The following is a 17,494-nucleotide window of genomic DNA, read 5'->3' as shown; positions in this document are numbered from 1 at the left end:
TTTTGACTCTCTCTAGACGTTAGATCAGAGGGCAAATGCAATTAGGTGCTAGGCTTTTCCCTTTAGGTTTTACCCCAAGAATATTTTGCTTCTATTCGAATTGTCTCCCAAGTGCTGAATGCGGCTGTTGATTAAAGCATGTATCTCAGCAGAGGAAAGTGTAAGGGCTCAATTAAAATACTCATTTTGACTGCCTCCAGAAGTTAGATCAGATGGCAAATGGAATTCAGTGCAAGGCTTTTCCCTTTAGGTTTTTCCCCAAGGATGTTTTGCTTCTATTCGAATTGCCTCAGAAGAGCTGTATGCAGCTGTAGATTAAAGCATGTATCTCAGCAGAGGAACGTGTTAGGGCTGAATTCAAATACTCATTTTGACTGTCTCCAGAAGTTAGATCAGATCGCAAATGCATTTTGGTGCTAGGCTTTTCCCTTTAGGTTTTGCCCCAACCATGTTTTGCTTCTATTCGAATTGTCTCAGAAGTGCTTTTGCAGCTGCAGATTAACGCATGTATCTCAGCAGAGGAAAGTGTTAGGGAAGAATTCAAATACTCATTTTGACTCTCTCTAGAAGTTAGATCAGAGGGCAAATGCAATTTGGTGCTAGGCTTTTGCCTTTAGGTTTTACCCCAACAATGTTTTCATTAGTTTCGATCACTCTCGAAATCAAGCATTTTACAGCAGTGTGGACCACCCTGTATCTCAGCAGAGGGAAAAGGCAGGGAATAATTCTAAGGATAATTTTTACTGTCTCCAGAAGTTAGATCAGATGGCAAATTCAATTTGGTGCCAGGCTTTTCCCTTTAGGTTTTACCCCTATAATGTTTTGCTTCTATTCGAAATGTCTCAGTAGTGCTGTATGCAGCTGTAGATTAAAGCATCTATCTCAGCTGAGGAAAGTGTTAAGGCTGAATTCAAAAACCCATTTTGACTGCCTCCAGAAGTTAGGTCAGATGGCAAATGCAATTTGGTGCTAGGCTTTTCCCTTTAGGTTTTACCCCAACAATGTTTTGCGTCTATTTGAATTGTCTCAGAAGTGCTTTTGCAGCTGCAGATTAGTGCATGTATCTCAGCAGAGGAAAGTGTTAGGGCAGAATTCTAAATATCATTTTGACTGTCTCCAGAAGTTAGATCAGATGGCAAATGCAATTTGGTGCTAGGCTTTTCCCTTTAGGTTTTATCCCAAGAATCTTTCGCTTCTATTCAAAATGTCTCAGAAGTGCTGTATGCAGCTGTAGATGAATGCATGTATCTCAGCAGAGGAAAGTGTTAGGGCTGACTTCAAAGACTCATTTTGACTGCCTCCAGAAGTTAGATCAGATGGCATATGCAATTTGGTGCTAGGCTTTTCCCTTTAGGTTTTATCCCAAGAATGTTTTGCTTCTATTCGAATTGTCTCACAAGAGCTTTATGCAGCTTCAGATTAATGCATGTATCTCGGCAGAGGAAAGTCTTAGGGCAGAATTGAAATACTCGTTTTGAGCGCCGCCAGAAGTGAGATCAGATGGCAAATGCAATTTGGTGCTAGGCTTTTACCTTTAGGTTTTACCCCAACAATGTTTTCATTAGCTTCGATCACTCTCGAAATCAAGCATTTTACAGCATTGTGGACCACCCTGTATCTCAGCAGAGGGAAGAGGTAGGGAAGAATTCTAAGGATCATTTTTACTGTCTCCAGAAGTTAGATCAGATGGCAAATGCAATTTGGTGCTGGCTTTTCCCTTTAGGTTTTACCCCACGAATATTTTGCTTCTATTCGAAATGTCTCAGTAGTGCTGTATGCAGCTGTAGATTAAAGCATCTATCTCAGCTGAGGAAAGTGTTAAGGCTGAATTCAAAAACTCGTTTTGACTGCCTCCAGAAGTTAGATCAGATGGCAAATGCAATTTGGTGCTAGGCTTTTCCCTTTAGGTTTTACCCCAACAATGTTTTGCTTCTATTTGAATTGTCTCAGAAGTGCTTTTGCAGCTGCAGATTAATGCATGTATCTCAGCAGAGGAAAGTGTTAGGGAAGAATTCAAATACTCATTTTGACTCTCTCTAGAAGTTAGATCAGAGGGCAAATGCAATTTGGTGCTAGGCTTTTCCCTTTAGGTTTTACCCCAAGAATGTTTTGCTTCTATTCGAATTGTCTCCCAAGTGCTGAATGCAGCTGTAGATTAAAGCATGTATCTCAGCAGAGGAAAGTGTAAGGGCTGAATTCAAATACTCATTTTGACTGTCTCCAGAAGTTAGATCAGATGGCAAATGGAATTCGGTGCAAGGCTTTTCCCTTTAGGTTTTTCCCCAAGGATGTTTTGCTTCTATTCGAATTGCCTCAGAAGTGCTGTATGCAGCTGTAGATTAAAGCATGTATCTCAGCAGAGGAAAGTGTTAGGGCTGAATTCAAATACTCATTTTGACTGTCTCCAGAAGTTAGATCAGATGGCAAATGCAATTTGGTGCTAGGCCTTTCCCTTTAGGTTTTACCCCAACAATGTTTTCATTAGTTTCGATCACTCTCGAAATCAAACATTTTACAGCAGTGTGGACCACCCTGTATCTCAGCAGAGGAAAGTGTTAGGGCAGAATTCAAAGACTCATTTTGACTGCCTCCAGAAGTTAGATCAGATGGCAAATGCAATTTGGTGCTAGGCTTTTCCCTTTTGGTTTTACCCCAACAATGTACTTTATGATCCCTCTACGTGAGGAGGATAAACCACAGTTTGCTTTCACATGGCTAGGTTCCCAATACACCTTCAATCGTCTTCCCCAGGGGTACAAGCACTCAGGAACCATTGCACACAACTCCTTAGCAGCACTGTTAGACACCATTGAAGTCCCAAAAGATGTAAGTGTCTACCAGTACATAGATGACATCTTTGTTGGGGGAAACGACGAAGGTAAGGTGGGTTCAGTAGCTGCAGCGATCTGGGACCTTTTGACCAAAAATGGGTTACAGGTTCCACAAGCTAAATGTCAAGGCCCGAGCCAAGAAATTAAATTTCTTGGATCCTGGTGGGTAGCAGGAGCAATATCAGTGCCAGAGGATGCTCTTGAGGCTATTGAAAAGGGCCAACTTCCCAATAACAAAAGGGAGCTTCAGCGGCTCTTGGGTACCTTGGGTTACTGGAGAAAACATATTCCAGGTTTCTCAGTAATTGCTCGTCCCCTCTATGACCTGCTTAAAAAGAGCAGAGTCTGGGACTGGACCCCAAGGCATACTGAAAGCCTAAAGGTTTTGAAGGACGAATTAAAGGCTTACCAGAAATTGGGCCCTTTGCACCCACATGACCCCTTAAGGGCAGAATGGGGCTTCTCTGAACATGCTTCCTACTGTGGGATTTTTCAAAGGGGACCTAAAGGCCCAAACAGAGCCCTTTTATTCTCTTCAACAGCATTCAAAGATGCTGAAAGGAGATACTCTGAATGGGAGAAGGGACTCTTGTCTCTGACCCGAGCTGTCAAAGAGGCAGAGAAGCTGCGCACTACGCAGGATATCGTAGTGCAAGGTCCATTCTCTCTGCTCAAAGCAATCCTCAATGGAACCCCACCACCAGAAGGAATTGCTCAGAAGGCTACCGTAAGAAAATGGTATGCCTATCTGGAAGGGATGGCTCAGCTTATGCCTCTAAGAGAAGGGCCCACAAAAGTATCCAAATTGCAGCAGCCCATCAACCCACATACTATCCCACTGTGCCAGCCCTACAAGCCATCTCCTATTCAGGTAGCACCTGAACTGACTGCCGATGCCAATACTGAGGGTGTGTGGTTCACAGATGCATCTGCCCAAAGGGTAGAATCACAGTGGCATTACAAGGCCGCAGCACTGGAGATTGGCACAGACAGGACTGTCATTGAAGAGGGCGAAGGCAGTGCCCAAGTGGGAGAACTGCGTGCCCTTATGCTAGCTGTGGAAAATGGTGCAGAGACCATATACACTGATTCATATGCTACTTTCAAAGGTGCCACAGAATGGATTTGCCAGTGGGAAGCAAACCAGTGGATAGTTGGCAATACCCCAGTTTGGAGGGCAACCGACTGGCAAAGACTACTAGAGATAAGTCGAGCCAGGACCATCAAAGTAGGATGGGTAAAGGGACACTGCAGGAAGCAAACCCCTGCTGCTACTTGGAATCAACAAGTAGATCACTTAGCAAAAATCAGCGTAGTTGATTGTGAGGAAAAGGAGTGGGAGCGATTGGCTGAGTGGCAACATATTAAAAGAGGTCACTCAGGTAAGTCAGACCTTTACTACGAATGCAGATCCAGGGGGTGGCCAGTTTCTTTGACCACATGCGAAACCATTGTTTCAGCCTGCCCTCAGTGCCAGATCAGATTAAAAGCTAACCATCCCGGTCTGGCTCCAGCCCAGCATATCAAGAAAGACAAAGTGCTATGGAGCACATGGCAGATTGATTATGTTGGTCCCCTCCGACCCTCACATGGGAAAAAATACATACTGGTAGGGGTAGAAGTGGTTTCAGGCTTAGTCATGGCCACTGCTACTAGCACTGCTTCAGGAGCTCAAACCATTGAAACTCTAAAGGATTGGTTCAGCATTCTGCCTATGCCTGAACATATTCAGAGTGATAATGGTTCACATTTCACCTCAACCTCAGTCCAAGACTGGGCCCGAGGGGAAGGAGTCAAATGGACATTTCATACTCCATATTATCCCCAGGCAAATGGCATAGTGGAGAGGGCAAATGGCCTCATTAAGAAACATGCAAATGTTTCAAGGAGTAATTGGGATAAACGCCTGCCTTCTGCAGTTTTCATTGTAAACAACTGATGGGGGAATTATGGCAGCCCCAAAGTCAAGGCATTTTGCCCTGCTGACCCAGTTAGGGATGTCAGCCACATGCCAGGGGAGGCAAAGGATGAACACCCACATTCCGTAACACAGATGCAGGTGGGCCAACCAGTGTTAGTGAAACTGCCTTCTATCGGGATTGTACCCATGACACTGGCTAAGCCCAGGGGTCTATACGCTTGGGAGGCTACTGACATCAATGGAAAAACTCATCGCATAAGTGCTCGGTGGGTCGTTCCGAATTACTAACTGTCAAGCCCGGCTTTAAACACCGTGGCCAGTTTTGTTTCTCCACAGAATGACAACGGTTCCAGTGGACAGATTATCCTGGAAAGGAAGACCCGTCTCGGGAGTAACAGGGATCCACCGCCGGTCAGGGGGTGGAGACTAGAAAACACTAAGGTCACCAATACTGACCTTAGACTTAAGGAGTTCTATACTGTGTTGTAGCATGCTTTGTTTAGAGTACAGTTGTACACTTCTGAGATATATATATATATGTATGCATGATGTTCTTGTGATGTTTCTATATAATGTTTAATTCATCCTTGGTAGAGTTTAATTATAGAGTAATATTTGCCCACATATACTTGCCCATAAGCAGGGGGTGGAATGTAGTGAAGGATGCTTATGATCAGAATATATTTCTGTATGTGTTAACCCTCCTTTGTCCCCCCCCTCCTTTCTGGAGGCAGCAGGGGGGATCCTGGCGCCACTGAGTCCAGGTAAACAGCCTACCTGGGCGTGGTCTCACCCCTGCAGTACTAGAGGCAGGCTATATGTTTGGTTCCCCGAGTATAGCATATACTCAGGCCACATTTGGTAGCTGGTAGTTCATTGGTTAATGTTTGCGTTGGCAACAGATGCTTATTGGGCCAGTATTCACTGGGGCAAATGGTAAATAGGGGTCGTTTGGCAAATGAGCCCCTCACCTCGGTGTTGGAGCCTGTGTGTGCGTGCGTGCCAGCCAGTGCTTCGGGAGGCCTCGTGGTCCTTTTGCCACGGTCACCCAGCTGTGTGCGGTGCCGTGGACAGCACTCCGTGGGATCAACCGCTGCGTGATCCATCGTAGGAGAAAACCTGGTAGACCGTGTGAACCAGCGTTGCTGACCTGCCACTACCCCCCCTCTGAGCAAGGAATTTTGTATCCTGGGAGAGAACAGCAGAGCCACGCGGTGCGGCCACGCGGCCAGCGCCATTTCCTGCCTCCTTATTACGGCACATCCGTGCCACGTTGTCTGGATTATAAACATTACTGAGGAAAGACTCCACGAAGTTCTCAGCTTGTGAGTAAGCCAAGCCCTTTGTAGAGCTGCGTTTAGGATAGCGTTTATATTGCTCCGGGTGGAGGGTTGCTGGTCACTGACCAACCCCTCCCCCGCCACTCTCTGACTCAGTTTAGGTTCTAAGTTCTGTGAATCATTTTGGTTTAAATGCTCATACATAACATTCTGTAAAGATAGTTCCACAAACCGAATATTGATACCTGTGAAGGGCGATTGTAAATACCCCGTTACAGAGTTTGTATATATATAAATAAACTTATTATTTTCGTTGATGGATCTGCCGTGCATTTCTGAGGGCATATCCACGACAACGGCAAATGCAATTTGGTGCTAGGCTTTTCCCTTTAGGTCTTACCCCTAGAATGTTTTGCTGCAAAATGAGTATTTGAATTCAGCCCTAACACTTTCCTCTGCTGAGATACAGGGTGGTCCACACTGCTGTAAAATGCTTGATTTCGAGAGTGATCGAAACTAATGAAAACATTTTTGGTGTAAAACCTAAAGGGAAAGGCCTAGCACCAAATTGCATTTGCCATCTGATCTAACTTCTGGAGACAGTCAAAGTGAGTATTTGAATTCTGCCCTAACACTTTACTCTGCTGAGATACATGCATTCATCAGCAGCTGCAAAAGCACTTCTGAGACAATTTGAATAGAAGCAAAACATTGTTGGGGTAAAACCTAAAGGGAAAAGCCTTGCACCAAATTGCATTTGCCATCTGATCTAACTTCTGGACACAGTCAAAATGAGTCTTTGAATTCAGCCCGAACACTTTCCTCTGCTGTGATAGATGCTTTAATCTACAGCTGCATACAGCACTACTGTGACATTTCGAATAGAAGCAAAACATTCTAGGGGTAAGACCTAAAGGGAAAAGCCTTGCACCAAATTGCATTTGCCATCTGATCTAACTTCTGGACACAGTCAAAATGAGTCTTTGAATTCAGCCCTAACACTTTCCTCTGCTGAGATACATGCTTTAATCTACAGCAGCATACTGCACTTCTAAGACAATTTGAATAGAAGCAAAACATTCTTGGGGTAAAACCTAAAGGGAAAAGCCTAGCACCAAATTGCATTGGCCATCTGATCTAACTTCTGGAGACAGCCAAAATGATCCTTAGAATTCTTCCCTACCTCTTTCCTCGGCCGAGATACATGCATTCATCTACAGCTGCATACAGCATTTGTGGGACTATTCGAATAGAAGCAAAACATTCTTGGGGTAAAACCTAAAGGGAAAAGCCTAGCACCACATTGCATTGGCCATCTGATCTAACTTCTGGAGACAGCCAAAATGATCCTTAGAATTCTTCCCTACCTCTTTCCTCTGCTGAGATACAGGGTGGTCCACACTGCTGTAAAATGCTTGATTTCGAGAGTGAACGAAACTAATGAAAATATTGTTGGGGTAAAACCTAAACGGGAAAGGCCTAGCACCAAATTGCATTTGCCATCTGATCTGACTTCTGGAGACAGTCAAAATGAGTATTTGAATTCAGCCCTAACACTTTCCTCTGCTGAGATACCTGCTTTAATCTACAGCTGCATACAGCACTTGGGAGACAATTCGAATAGAAGCAAAACATTCTTGGGGTAAAACCTAAAGGGAAAAGCCTAGCACCAAATTGCATTTGCCATCTGATCTAAGTTCTGGAGACAGTCAAAATGAGTCTTTGAATTCAGCCCTAACACTTTCCTCTGCTGAGATACCTGCTTTAATCTACAGCTGCATACAGCACTTGGGAGACAATTCGAATAGAAGCAAAACATTCTTGGGGTAAAACCTAAAGGGAAAAGCCTAGCACTAAATTGCATTTGTGTGGTGGGTGGAAGGTAAGGCCGAGAAGCCTCCTCCCTTCCCCCTTGTAATGTAAAGGGAAAGAAACTTGAAGGGAAAGGAAAAAAAAAACCTCACAAGCTGAATTAGCAAAGCAGTGGAGCTATATTTACAAAGCAGTGTAGGATTTGCAGGGAAATATTTACAGATTTACAATATCTACAATATATACAAAGATATACAACAGAGTAACACAGAAATGAGAGTGACCCCCTCGGCAGAGGGGTCCCCCACCTCCGCTCTCCCCTCTCTTCCCCCCCTTTCCCCAGAATGGGATAGAAAGAGAAAGAAAAGAGAGGGAAAAAAAAAGTTAAAAGCAGTTTGTGTTAATTGGAAGGGAGTTAATACCGGCTGTTATCTGGTCTTCAAGGCCGAGGCCTTGGCAGAAAGCCCAGCACAGAAAGCTGTTGCCTGAAGAAGAGGCGGAAGGAAGACTGATAGAAAAGTCCAGGAAATGTCCAGTTCACTCCCAGTTCCGAAGGTGCTTCTTCCCACTCGTCCAATGAAATTAGTTTAGACTATTCCTTCCGTTTACCATCTTCCGTCCACCATATTCCCTTTCTTAAGGGGGCAACGTCAACCGGCCACAGTCCACCCCTTCTAAACAATTTCATTGGCTGTTCATACTGTTCATCCAATCCAAAACGATATTTACAGTTCGTGAGCAAAGTTCATAGTCCATTCCGGCTACGCTCATATGTAGATGGTTCAAAAGTCCAAGAAAATCAGAAAATGAAAAAAAATGGAAAACAGTTCATTTCTTCGCCGACGAAGCGAAGAAAAGGGAAACAGGGAATCTCAGGGTCTCTTAGTTGACTCAGGGCTCTCAGAGATCTCAGGGTTCATGCACCGTAGATTCTTCGTTGATTCTTCCTCTGGACGCGATGTAGCTATACAACAGTTCGAAATTAACCTCTTTCAGCTAAAGTTAAATTTCTTTGTGGAATACACTGAATTTCACCATTCTCTTGCATTACCCAATAAGTGTGACCCGGACCTTCAGCTGAAACCACCCCTCGGACAGGTTTAGCCTCTCCTGAGGGTGAAAATACCCAAACAGTTTTACCTAACAGATTCTTTTCTCTAACAACAGGAACTCTATCACCTTCTACTTTCCGTAGTAGATCCGAATGTGCAGGTCCAGCTCGGTTCACTGAACCTCTACTATTTACCAGCCAGGTTGCTTGTGCTAAATGTTTCTCCCAGTTTTTCAAAGATCCACCTCCCATGGCTTTGAGAGTGGTCTTCAACAAACCGTTGTAGCGTTCAATCTTCCCTGAAGCTGGTGCATAGTAGGGAATGTGGAATATCCACTCAATACCATGCTCTTTTGCCCAGCTCTTTACAAGGTTGTTCTTGAAATGAGTTCCGTTGTCTGACTCAATCCTCTCCGGAGTTCCGTGTCTCCACAGGACTTGTCTCTCCAGACCGAGAATGGTGTTGCGTGCAGTTGCATGTGGAACTGGATATGTTTCCAACCATCCAGTGTTTGCCTCTACCATAGTAAGCACGTATTGCTTACCAGAACGAGAACGTGGTAGAGTGATGTAGTCAATCTGCCAAGCTTCACCATACTTGTACTTGGACCATCTGTCACCATACCACAAGGGCTTAAGTCGTTTTGCCTGCTTAATAGCAGCACAAATGTCACAGTCATGGATGACTTGTGTGATAGCATCCATGGAAATGTCTATGGATCTGTCACGAGCCCATTGGTATGTTGCATCTCTGCCTTGATGTCCTGACGAATCGTGAGCCCACCGAGCTAAGAATATCTCACCTCGGTGTTTCCAGTCGAGATCAAGATTAGAGTCCATGTCTACTTGAGAAACTCTTGCAGCTAGATCTGCCTGATGGTTGTGTTGCTGTTCCTCAGTAGCTTTGCTCTTAGGAATGTGAGCATCGATGTGTCTCACTTTCACTGGAATTCTCTCGATTCGGTCAGCAATGTCCTGCCACAGGTTGGCTGCCCAAATGGGTTTTCCTTTTCTCTGCCAACCACTCTTTTTCCAGTTTTTTAGCCAACCCCATAGAGCATTGGCTACCATCCATGAGTCGGTGTAGAGATAAAGCTTTGGCCATCTCTCACGTTCAGCCACGTCGAGAGCTAGCTGGACAGCTTTTACCTCTGCGAACTGACTGGATTCTCCTTCTCCATCTTTCGCCTCTGCAACTCGGCGTGTTGGACTCCACACTGCAGACTTCCACCTTCGCTTGTTTCCAACAAGAATAGTGAAGAGGTGATTGGGAACAGTCAGCATGGCTTTGCCAAGGGCAAATCCTGCCTGACCAACTTGGTGGCCTTCTATGAGCAGGTGACAAAATTAATAGATGAGGGGCGAGCAACTGATGTCGTTTACCTGGACCTGAGCAAAGCCTTTGACACTGTCCCGCACCACATCCTGGTCTCCAAACTGGTGACACATGGGTTTGATTGGTGGACCACTAGATGGATAAGGAACTGGCTTGATGGCCGCACCCAAAGAGTGGCTGTCAATGGCTCCATGTCCCAGTGGAGGCCAGTGACAAGTGGAGTCCCTCAGGGATCAGTCCTGGGACCTATCTTATTCAACATCTTTGTGGGGGACATGGACAGTGGCATTGAGTGCACCCTCAGCAAGTTTGCTGATGACACCAAGCTGTGTGGTGCAGCAGACACGCTGGAGGGAAGGGAGGCCATCCAGAGGGACCTTGACAGGCTGGAGAGGTGGGCACAGGCCAACCTCATGAAGTTCAATAAGAGCAAGTGCAGGGTCCTGCATCTGGGTCGAGGCAATCCCAGGCACAAATACAGGCTAGGCAGTGACTGGCTGGAGGATAGCCCTGAGGAGAGAGACTTGGGGGTGCTGGTGGACAAAAAGCTCAACATGAGCTCTCAGTGTGCACTTGCAGCCCGCAAAGCCAATCAGATCCTGGGCTGCATCAGGAGAAGTGTGGCTAGCAGGTCGAGGGAGGTGATCCTCCCCCTCTACTCAGCCCTGGTGAGACCCCACCTGGAGTACTGTGTCCAGTTCTGGAGCCCCTATTACAAGAGGGATGTGGAGGTGCTGGAACGTGTCCAGAGAAGGGCCACGAGGATGATCAGAGGGCTGGAGCACCTCTCCTATGAGGACAGACTGAAGGAGTTGGGGCTGTACAGTCTGCAGAAGAGAAGGCTCCGAGGTGACCTAATTGTCGCCTTCCAGTATCTGAAGGGGGCCTACAGGAAGGCTGGGGAAGGACTTCTCAGGATATCAGGTAGTGATAGGACTAGGGGGAATGGAATGAAGCTGGAGGAGGGGAGATTCAGGCTGGATGTGAGGAGGAGGTTCTTCACCATGAGAGTGGTGAAACCCTGGAATGGGTTGTCCAGGGAGGTGGTCGAGGCCCCGTCCCTGGGGGTGTTTAAGAGCAGGCTGGATGAGGCTCTGTCCAGCCTGATCTAGTGTGGGGTGTCCCTGCCCATGGCAGGGGGGTTGGAACTAGATGATCCTTGTGGTCCCTTCCAACCCTGAATGAAACTATGAAACTATGAAACTATAAGACGACAGGAACCGTCTGTGAACAAAGCATATTTCTTTTCATCATCAGAAAGGTCATTGTAAGGAGGAGCTTCCTCAGCACGAGTTACTTTCTCCTCTGGAGGTTTAGCACAGTTGATACCTTCAGGCCAACTTGAGATCACTTCCACTAGACCAGGTCTTTCAAGATTTCCCATTCGAGCTCTCTGTGTTATCAGAGCCATCCACTTAGACCAGGTTGAGTCTGTGGCATGATGTGGTGTGGAGCCTTTGCCTTTGAACATCCAATTCAAAACTGGTAATCTGGGAGCTAAGAGAAGTTGTGATTCAGTTCCAATCACTTCAGAAGATGCTTTCACTCCTTCATAGGCAGCTAGAATCTCTTTCTCTGTTGGAGTATAATTAGCCTCTGAACCTCTGTAACCTCGACTCCAGAAACCAAGAGGTCGTCCACGTGTCTCACCTGGAGCTTTTTGCCACAAGCACCAGGTTGGACCATTGTCACTTGCAGCCGTGTACAAAATGTTCTTAATGTCTGGACCATCTCGGACAGGTCCCAGACCCATTGCTTGAACTACCTCTTGCTTTATCTGGTCAAAGGCTGCTTGTTGTTCAGGTCCCCAGTGGAAATGGTTTCTCTTTCGAGTCACATCATACAGAGGTTTCACAATCTGACTGTATCCAGGAATGTGTAGTCTCCAAAATCCCACTATCCCCAAGAAACGTAGGGTCTCTTGCTTGTTTGTGGGACTTGCCATGGTAGAGACTCTATTTACCACATCCACTGGAATGTGTCGGCGTCCATCCTGCCACCGCACTCCCAGAAACTGAATCTCTGTGGTAGGTCCCTTCACCTTGTCTCGCTTGATGGCAAAACCTGCATTCAGAAGAATGTCAATGATTTTGTTTCCTTTCTCGAAGACTTCCTCAGCAGTTTTACCCCAGACGATGATATCATCGATGAACTGGATGTGTTCTGGAGCACCTCCTTTCTCCAGAGCATCGTGGATCACTGCATGACAGATGCTTGAGCTGTGGATCCAGCCCATTGGCAGCCTGTTGAAAGTGTACTGGATTCCTCTCCAGGTGAAAGCAAACTGAGGCCTGCATTCCTCTGCTATGGGAATAGAGAAAAATGCATTAGCAATGTCTATGGTAGCATACCATTTGGCCTCTTTGGATTCCAGCTCATACTGTAGTTCCATCATGTCTGGTACTGCTGCACTCATAGGTGGTGTCACTTCATTTAGGGCTCGGTAGTCTACTGTCAGACGCCAGTCTCCATTCTGCTTCTGCACAGGCCACACTGGACTGTTGAAAGGTGAATGAGTTTTGCTGACGAGTTTCTGACTTTCCAACTGACGAATCAGATTCTGAATGGGCAACAAAGAGTCACGGTTGGTTCTGTATTGTCTGTGATGCACAGTCTGAGAAGCAACCGGCAATTTAATGTCCTGTATCTTATGTTGTCCCACAACTGCAGATTCATCAGAAAGTTCAGGTCTGGCAGACAGCTTCAATTTTTGTCCATCAATTTCTATAGAAGCTACTCCAAAAGCCCATTTGTAACCTCTAGGGTCTTTGAAACGCCCTTCTCTCAGAAAATCAATTCCCAAAATACAAGGTGCATCAGGTCCGGTCACAACTGTATGCTTCCTCCATTGTTTACCAGTTAGACTTATATTAACCTCTACCTTACTTAACTCTTGAGATCCACCAGTGACTCCCAGAATAGTTATAGACTCTGATCCCTGATAATTTGATGGTATTATGGTGCACTGAGCTCCTGTGTCAACCAAGGCCCTGTACTTCCGAAATTGTGAAGTGCCAGGCCACTGGATGTACACATCCCAATAGATTCTATTATCTCTGTTATCCCTCTCCTCCCCCTGGCGGGAGGCAGGGCACCCCTAGTTATGGGGAACATGCGCACATGTGCATTGCACATATTGTGCAGGGTTATAACTTTGCATGTTATAACTGGAGCCACTGTTGGAGCCATAAGAGTCGTTCTGGGGAACTGTGGAAGTAACAGCTACCCTTCTGGTATTACTACCTCGGGTTCTGCCACTTTGCAATTCCCTCAGTCTCCTGAAAAGATTAGAAGTTGGTTGACCATCCCAGCGGTTCATGTTCTCACCAAACTGATCACGCAGAGTTATCCAAATAGTTCTACGTGATTGCCTTGGTGGTCTGTTTTGGAATGACCTGTTTTGGAATGTCCTGTTTTGGAATGACCTCCTTGGAGGACGTGTATTCCTCACAGATGAAACTTGTACCCACCTGGAGGAAGAATTTAAACTATCCCTTTGTGCCAATTGGTATATGGAATCTTTCAGATCCTTCATACAATTCTCAATTTTTCCATACAGAGTTTCAATGGCTGAAACCAAAGAACCACGTGTCATGCTATCCTCCAATTGTCTCATTTGATCACTGAATTGGCCAACCGTGGGAGAAACTCCACCATAACTTCTTGACACAATTCTGCTTGCCAGAATATTTGCATAATTAGAAGGAGCAAGTTTGATGATCTTTTTAGCAAGACCAATACCCACAGGAATGTCATCAGGATTCAGAGTTTCATGTTCACCATAGAGTAGCTCTCTAACAGCAAATTCTCTCAAGCGCTTAATTCCCTCATCTATGGTAGTCCAGGGTTTAGGATTCCAGGGAAGATCATCTCGGGAAGGGTATCTCAGGGCAACCGCTATTAAAAGGCGTATCCACAGATTAACCTTACCGAGAGCTTCGCCTAGATGTCTATCTATTCCATTGTCCCTCGAGAGAGTTCCTAACTGAGCTGCTGACTTGTCTCCAACTGTTAGAGCTGAAGCACCTGTATCATAACACCTACTAAGCCAAGCTAGAACTGGCTCCTTATCTGCCCTGGTGAAATCTTTACGGACATTTCGCAATTCCTCCCGGGGCGAAGAACAGTCCGTAATATCATCTTCATCTTCATCTCCCTGAATTCTTTGTCCATATAATCCTGCTGTCATTCTCCTAAGGATCTCTTTAAGCTGAGAACCACCTTTGCCAGCTGCTTTCCTAACTTCATCTCTATCCTGCTTTGATCTCACTAGGTTAGCTAGATCTTTAAAACAAACCTTCTCTTCCTCCTGAGCAGGATCTTTTAGAGTAGAGGGCCCCTCACCAGGATCAGTCTCCAACTCCTCTTCTTCTCCATCTTTGGCCTTTCCAGCTCTAGTCTTTAAAGGAGCCACCTTAACTGGAGCTGTGTTTGAATTTACAGCCACCTTAATAGAAGCTGATAAGTCCTGAGATAAATCAGCTGCTGGGGCAGTGACTTCCGGTCCCACCGAGGGAGTGGGTGGAAGTGACGTTGCTCCATTAATGGCCGACGGAGAAGAAGAAGAAGGAGAAGGAGTGGGAGAAGGAGTAGGTGCCATGTTGATACCAGCCGATGCCCTTGGCTGCTTGCTAGAATCAGCAAAGTCATTTAGAGCTGCTTTACCAATTAACTTTTTAGCCTTCTTTTTGACTGACACGGGTTCTCCACAGTCCTCATCACTAGATGACTCTGGGACTGATCGAGAGCCACGGCGTTTTCTTTTTGATCTAGTTTTAATAACAAAACACGCCCTGGACACCTTTTTCTCTCGCCGTAAAGAGATCAGGAGATATACGATAATTATCACCAGCAGCAGAATTATAGACATGAAATAAATCACCTTTGGATCCCAGGCATCACCTAAAGTTACTGTCTGCTCAGGCGGAAACTTAAAACTCTTTATCTCAATTGGGAGAGTGGTGGAGGTAACATTCCTGTATCTCACTGGCCATAGGAAATTAATACATTTTCCATACCATAATTTAACTCTATACATAACCCACATATAAATTGTCCGCACCAAATATTTACCCAGGTAATCCAAAATCAAACCCAAACAATACCTGTAAACCAGAGCCCCAGAAATTGAAAAGAATAATCGCTCCACAAACCACAATACCTTCATGTTTGCTAATTCAGCTGGAAAACACTAAATCAATCAAGTAATAAATTGAACTAATTATCTGCTGCACGTTGGGTACGCCAATAAAAAAATGTGGTGGGTGGAAGGTAAGGCCGAGAAGCCTCCTCCCTTCCCCCTTGTAAGGTAAAGGGAAAGAAACTTGAAGGGAAAGGAAAAAAAAAACCTCACAAGCTGAATTAGCAAAGCAGTGGAGCTATATTTACAAAGCAGTGTAGGATTTGCAGGGAAATATTTACAAATTTACAATATCTACAGTATATACAAAGATATACAACAGAGTAACACAGAAATGAGAGTGACCCCCTCGGCAGAGGGGTCCCCCACCTCCGCTCTCCCCTCTCTTCCCCCCCTTTCCCCAGAATGGGATAGAAAGAGAAAGAAAAAAGAGGGAAAAAAAAAGTTAAAAGCAGTTTCTGTTAATTAGAAGGGAGTTAATACCGGCTGTTATCTGGTCTTCAAGGCCGAGGCCGTGGCAGAAAGCCCAGCACAGAAAGCTGTTGCCTGAAGAAGAGGCGGAAGCAAGACTGATAGAAAAGTCCAGGAAATGTCCAGTTCACTCCCAGTTCCGAAGGTGCTTCCTCCCACTCGTCCAATGAAATTAGTTTAGACTATTCCTTCCGTTTACCAACTTCCGTCCACCATATTCCCTTTCTTAAGGGGGCAACGTCAACCGGCCACAACTTGCCATCTGATCTAAGTTCTGGAGACAGTCAAAATGAGTCTTTGAATTCAGCCCTAACACTTTCCTCTGTTGAGATACATGCATTCATCTACAGCTGCATACAGCACTTGGGAGACAATTCGAATAGAAGCAAAACATTCTTGGGGTAAAACCTAAAGGGAAAAGCCTAGCACCACATTGCATTTGCCATCTGATCTAACTTCTGGAGACAGTCAAAATGATCCTTAGAATTATTCCCTACCTCTTTCCTCTGCCGAGATACATGCATTCATCGACAGCTGCATACAGCACTTCCGAAACAATTCGAAAAGAAGCAAAACATTCTTGTGGTAAAAGCTAACGGGAAAAGCCTAGCATCACATTGGATTGGCCATCTGATCTAACTTCTGGAGACAGACGAAATGATCCTTAGAATTCTTCCCTACCTATTTCCTCTGCTGAGATACAGGGTGGTCCACACTGCTGTAAAATGCTTGATTTCGAGAGTGATCGAAACCAATCAAAACATTGTTGGGGTAAAACCTAAAGGGAGAGGCCTAGCACCAAAATGCATTTGCGATCTGATCTGACTTCTGGAGGCAGTCAAAATGAGTATTTGAATTCAGCCCTAACACTTTCCTCTGCTGAGATACATGCTTTAATCTACAGCTGCATACAGCACTACAGAGACAATTCGTATAGAAAGAAAACATTGTTGGGGTAAAACCTAAAGGGAAAAGCCTAGCACCAAATTGCATGTGCCATCTGATCTAACTTCTGGAGGCAGTCAAAATGAGTATTTGAATTCAGCCCTAACACTTTCCTCTGCTGAGATACGTGCATTAATGTACAGCTGCATACAGCACTTCTGAGACAATTAGAATAGAATCAAAATATTCTTGGGGTAAAACCTAAAGGGAAAAGCCTTGCACCAAATTTCATTTGCCATCTGATCTAACTTCTGGAGACAGTCAAAATGATCCTTAGAATTCTTCCCCACCTCTTTCCTCGGCTGAGATACAGGGTGGTCCACACTGCTGTAAAATGCTTAATTTCGTGGCTGATCGAAACTAATGAAAACATTCTTGGGGTAAAACCTAAAGGGAAAAGCCTAGCACCACATTGCATTGGCCATCTGATCTCACTTCTGGAGACAGTCAAAATGATCCTTAGAATTCTTCCCTACCTCTTTCCTCTGCCGAGATACATGCATTCATCTACAGCTGCATACGGCACTTGTAAGACAATTCGAATAGAAGCAAAACATTCTTGGGGTAAAACTTAAAGGGAAAAGCCTAGCACCACATTGCATTGGCCACTTGATCTAACTTCTGGAGACAGTCAAAATGATCCTTAGAATTCTTCCCTACCTCTTTCCTCGGCCGAGATACATGCATTCATCTACAGCTGCATACAG

The sequence above is a fragment of the Melanerpes formicivorus genome, unplaced genomic scaffold, assembly GCF_026170545.1.
Source record: "Melanerpes formicivorus ecotype bairdi unplaced genomic scaffold, bMelFor1.0.p_v2 SCAF_140, whole genome shotgun sequence".
NCBI lineage: Eukaryota > Metazoa > Chordata > Aves > Piciformes > Picidae > Melanerpes > Melanerpes formicivorus.
Note: the sequence above shows the minus strand (reverse complement) of the source record.